A 6124-nucleotide genomic window follows, 5' to 3' on the forward strand; every position below is an offset into this window, starting at 1 on the left:
CTTCTAAGCCTAACCTGGACAATTATTCACCCAATTGTTTGCAACAATACCAGTTCGAAATGTCCCTGAGGAACAATGCAATGTATATGTAGACTGGTCAATGGATCAGCAGAGGGCGCAGTGCGAGTCCAAACACAATTTAAAATTCATACAAATGACCTGCCGACAAAAAAGCCGCGCAAGATTGTCTCTGATGATGACTTCTGGTGTGTAATGCAGGTTTTGAAATTCTACAGTTGAAATCATTCCTGAATGAAGGCTTTACAAAGGTGATTGACTCCGACAGCACTTGGCGTCGAACAATTAATCCCACATGAAACATTTTCAGTGTTGGTCTGCTCCATAAGGTCATTGCCAAGAGTAAAGGGAATCTACTTTGATGACAAACTTCGCCTGCAGCGGTAGGAGATTTGATAACTTGAAGTGCGTTTTAGTCGTCAATGAACAAGCAGATGGCCGAACATGAAATACTGTAGGTTAGATGGGATTCAGATTGGTATGACAGGTCGGTGGAACATCGAGGGCGGAAGGGCCGGTACTGCGCTGTAATGTTCTATGTTCTATAATCCCAGCCCATCCTCCTTGTGTGTGTCTCGAGACAGAAACTTCATTGGAAATAGTCTCACCATTGCTCTGACTATTAGAAACAAAGTTCCATTCCTGGACGTCATAAATCATTTGATAATAGCCACTATTTTATTGCTCAAATAGGAAAATCCACCCATTAATTTTGTTCAATTTCATCACTGGAATATGATGAATACAGTGCACAAATCACAAGATAATTATTTGAAACAATGTTCCTGATAAAGCAACCAAGATCAAATTATTAAGTGCACTGGCACTAAAAATGGGCAATTAATTCTCTTCGTATTGCATGCTAATATTAATATGCATTCCTTTTCATGACAATGAAGTAACAGTGTCTAAATGCTGGACAGTCTAGATACTAAAGCATTTTTATTGCGTCTATCTCGAAAGTGAATCGTGAGGCACGTGAATATCAGTGTCCACGGAGATAATATTATGAGGCCATGCTTCTGAAAGATGGATAAATAGTTTCAAATGTAATATCCCTCCAGCTGAGCATCACAAATACAGTCTTACCTGAACGTCACCAGACTACACTCAAAAAAACCAAACTCAGCATCCAGCAGTGGTCATGTTTGAATATATTTTTAAACTTAATTCATTCATGTCGTTTCGGAATCGCCAAATGGACAAGTATTCCTTGCCCATTTCGGCGTTTCCATTGTGAACGTGTTGGCGAGTTGTCTTCATGAAGTGTTGTTTTTCATTTTCTATAGGACCTTTTACAACGAGAGGATCTTGAAACAATGATACCGAACAAACGGAGACATATTTCCAAATAACGACGATGAATGGTCTGCAAAAGAACGTGCAAATACTGGTATTCCCATGCATCTGCTTCCCTGGTCCTTCTAGATTGCCATGATTTTACAAGGTACCAGGGAAGGAGACTTGAAAAAAAACTTCTGTAGAGCGCCTTGTAGACAGTGAACATTGCTGCTACTGAAGTTCAGTGTATTAGAGTGATGAAGAATATTAGGGGGAATGTATAGAGGAGACATCACAGGTAGGTTTATTTTACAGTGGGTTCTGAATGCATGGAATGCATTGCCAGCGGTCGTAGTGGAAGCATAGTCATTAGGGATATTTAACGGACTACTGGACATGTACATGGACAGCAGTGAATTGAGGGGTGCGTTAGGTAGATTATTTTATTTATGATTCGCAATATTCCTCGGGACAACATCGTAGGCCGAAGGGCTTCTTCTGTGCTATAATTTTCTGTGATCCATGTCCAAAATTTCCAGATCAAATTGAGCATGGGGTTAGATATGAATTACATAATTCTCCGCACTGTTCCCATCAAACAGAGAAGGACAGGGACAGCATGGGGTTAGATAGAGAGGGAAGATGTCACTACACCAGTAATTTTGATTTTCCAGGCCACATTCCGCATGGGGTTAGTTGCTGAGTATTTCAGACAGACACTGTCTGCATCAAACACTACCAGGACAGGTGCACCACGGGATAAGATACTAATTAAAGCACTATCAAAACTGTCCTACATCATGGATTCCCAGTCCATGTTAATTCCAACATCAGACAGATTAAAACTCGCTATTGCAATGTACTCACCAAACACTGAACGGCAGTTATACCATGGGTTGAATATGGAATAAATCTCACTTTGCATTGCCGATATGAAACAGTCTCCAGACAGGTAGCGAAAGGGTAAGACACAAATTGAAATTTAAACTACACTTTTGTCTATCAAGCACTGACAGGTCAGGGATAGCACACGATTATATCTAGAGTGACTCCATTTCTTTTGCAAATTACTTTTTCTGTGGCTCAGGTGGGGAGCGCTATTGCCTCACCGCATCAGGGACTCGGGTTCGATTCCTGCTTCGGCCGACTGTCGGTGTGGATTTTGCACATTCTCCCCGAATCTGTGCGCGTTTCCACTGGGTGCTCCCATCATCCAAAGGTGTACAGATCAGGTGAATTGGTCATGCTAAATTTCCCACAGTGTTAGGTGCATTAGTCAGAGGGAAATGGGTCTGGTTGAGTTGCTCTTCAGAGGGTCGGTGCGGACTTGTTGGGCCGAAAGCACTGTTTTCATTCTTTAGGGAATCGAATCCAAAACTAAAGATAAAATAATTTTCCGTATTATTGAGACTATCAAACACCCCAGAACATGTATTCCATGTGTTCAGACACAGCATAAAGCTCCCTCTGCAATACCCCTTTCAACTTCCCAGGTCATGTCCAACATGAAGTTAGATACTCATTATATCACACCATAAACTGTCTCCAGCACACATTCCCAGTACAGGTATAGCACAGGGCATACAGAGGGGAGCTCTCACTGTATTCCTTTAAAGGGAAGGAAACAAAACCTTCATGTTGCCCCCATGTTAGAGACATCAAGGAATTAGATATAATATCCTGCCTCCTCTACTATTTCGAACTGGAAGTAAATTTAAATATTGATAAAAAAAAGGGAAAGAACTGCAGATGCAGGAACTCCGAAACAAAAGTAGAGATTGCTGGAAAACTTTAGCATATCTGGCAGGATGTGTGGGCAAAACTTAGAGTTAATATTTTGAGTCCACTGACCCTCCTCCAGAACCTTAATTCTGCTTTCTCTTCACCGATGCTACAAGACTGCACTGGACAGACCCCATCAAACTTTCCAAGACCAGCACGGAGAAAGTTACACACTGAAAGATCCTCCTACAGATGCACAAGCCAAATAGAAAGTCCATTCTCAGTATGATGTCTGATATTCATTGAACCACTGCCCAATAGTCCCTCAGAAACATATCCAGGACGATAAGTCGTTTAACACAGAATTTACCAAATGTCCAGCCATTTTCACATGGGGTTGCATATTTAGAAAATTCAAAATCCACGGTGTCTAAAGAACCGCAGAGGTAAATGCATAATAACTGGTCAGATACAGTTTAAAACCTACGTCTACACTTCTGCGATCAAACATTGCCATGATACAGACAGATGGGCTTAGTTATCAAATAAGTTGAGAAGTGGAGCAGGACAGTGAAATCAAGTGATTGGCAAAGATGTCTGGGAGGCATGAGGCAGGAAGTGAGAGTGGAACTGGTGGTGCAAGACTCAATATCAGTGCCAATCGGTCAACTTTTACTGCCCAATGTTTACAATTAATAACACATTACACCTCGTCAAATCTCCACAATGACCTTGTTCCTCTTGTTGAGGTCTCCTCTGTGTGTGTTAACGTGGTTCATGGGCACGGAGAGGATGAACACATCCTCTTTCTCCTGTCAGTTTAAACAGGTGAAGGTATCAGTTTGAAATTAACGCAAGGGGAGATTATCGTTTTCTATGCCTTTTCAGTGTAGAATGTTCAAATGTAAACTGTCTGAATTTTTAAATTCGAGGACTGATTGCAATTCTCTGTGAACAACATTATTCCGAAAACACATTTCCAAGTCCTGTGAAGAAGTGGTTAACCAACTTCACGTATGGGTGTGCGAATGGACCAGACGTGTGGCGCCGTGGCTTAGTTGGTTAAAGCGCCTGTCTAGTAAACAGGCGATCCTGGGTTCAATTCCTAGCGGTGCCTGCTTGTTGCATACGTCTTTGAGCTTGGTGTTTCAACTCTTTACAAACGCCGTGTTAACCAAGTCAGCGTCGACTTGGGCATTTGGAGATCCAGGTTAAGTTTCAACAGTGATTGATTTTTTTATTTCCGAACAATCAATTAAGTCTGTGGTTTCTTTCCGTTATTCAACAAGCTTTTTTTCCTCTTTTTCCCCGTCCTTCATTCCCAGTTTGGTAGGAATAACGAGATTACACAGGAGTTGTTGCGGATTTGCCAGAGAACTTTCTGGTAATGACTGAGACACCACCAGCTGATCACTCTCATTCTCTGATGTCAACGATCTTCATTTAAACCAACAGTATATACATCGTTGTGATTCTTTAGTTGTAGTATACTTGCGTTTTTTTTATGGTGGATTCAGAATTCTACTTTGAATTCGAAACAGTCACAAATGATTGAGGAAGAAAAGTCGCCTGACCTGAGATCGAATTGACAGACACATTAACCAGAGAATGTGAGGACAGATCTACACACTCCAGTCAATGAGCAAAAATCTTCTCATCAGCTGCACACTCAAACTGTATCGAAATGTCAGACTTTTTATCGAGCATAAGTAGGTAATAAGCTGTATGGACAGAACGAGTGTTGGAGAATGTGAAAAAGAAAGAGGGTGAGGTGGATACACAGAGACAAAGAGAGACAAATGGAGACACGTGCTGAGTTAGATACTGAAAGACACAATTCTCCATTAGACATTGCTGCAAACTGACAGGAAGGAAACGAGAAAAGGCAATCATTTAAGCTCAGCCTTTTACCAGCTGAGAGCAACGGAGGCAGCATTACAGCCAATAAAGTCCTTTAATATTTTTAAAGGTGACATCTGTCAGCCATTGAGTTTTTTTGATAAATATCCTGAGTCGACAGATAAGACTGATTATTTTCCGAGCATTACAGTAAGGAAGTGTATAACTGACGTGTTCTGTCGATCTGAAACTTTAACTCGGTTTCTCTCGACAGATGTTACCAGGCCAGATGGGTTTCTCCAACAATTCACGTTTTTTTTTCGTTCAGATCTACATCATCAAAGAAAAATGAATCTCAGTCGTCTGTTGATGGCTTCATTTTTAAAACCCCTCAAAAAAAACTCTTTAACATTCTAAAGGTCAAACATACACTACACTGACTATACAGCTGCAAACTTGCAAAACCACTTTTAAATTCAGGACCTAGAAGACTCAAGACCGAACGTATCCATATCCTTTTCGAGTCTCGACAATATATGGGAAATCACGTTTCCGTGACCTGCCAAATGCACAATTGTCAAATTGACTGGCTGTAATAACAGGCTCCATCTATTTGGCAGAATGGGAGCGGGAGAATAATAAGTTTCCAACTCCAGATAAGTTTCCAACCAGATATCCACTCTATCATTACAACCAGCTTATTACATCTCAGGAACAGTACCTGACTGTACCGCACCTCAGCAGAAATTGATATCTTAAGATGCTGGAGACCAAAGTCAATAAGTGTATCACTGGGAAAGCACAGCCTGTCATTCAACATCTGAGGAGCAGGGGAGTCAACGTTTCGAGCATTCGTGATGAATAGTGGATACGTGAAAGAACGAGTTTCCTGCTCCCCGGATGCTGCTTGACGTGCACCACACTTTTTGACTCTATCCCACCTCAGCTCATCTGCTTCGGAAAATTAATGATGAACTTACCGCCACTCAGTTTGATTCTTCTGTCTCCTGATTGACAGCTTTAAACATTCTATTGCTCATATGAATCAGATCATCCAGATTACTGTATAAAAATAAACTGTGGATGCTGGAAATCTGAAACACAGGCAATAATTGCTGGAGAAACTTTGCATTCTCTGAATAGTTGTACATTAAATTGGGAGCAGGAAATGAGAAAGCAGCAGTTTAAAAACTGCTACATGTAGTTTCTCCAAAAAAAATTATGAAGTGCAGTTTTTTGATCAGGCGTTCACTGTCTCAAGTGG

At 41.1% G+C, this 6124-nt stretch overlaps 1 non-coding gene across 1 annotated transcript; it reads left to right on the top strand.

Annotated features, from left to right (window-relative positions):
- The first annotated feature begins 4064 nt into the window (after positions 1-4064).
- Positions 4065-4138, top strand: trnat-agu (transfer RNA threonine (anticodon AGU)). Its single transcript has one exon. It is a non-coding gene; the product is annotated as a tRNA-Thr (tRNA).
- Positions 4139-6124: the final 1986 nt, after the last annotated feature.

The sequence above is a fragment of the Chiloscyllium punctatum genome, chromosome 35 (assembly GCF_047496795.1).
Source record: "Chiloscyllium punctatum isolate Juve2018m chromosome 35, sChiPun1.3, whole genome shotgun sequence".
Lineage (NCBI taxonomy): Eukaryota > Metazoa > Chordata > Chondrichthyes > Orectolobiformes > Hemiscylliidae > Chiloscyllium > Chiloscyllium punctatum.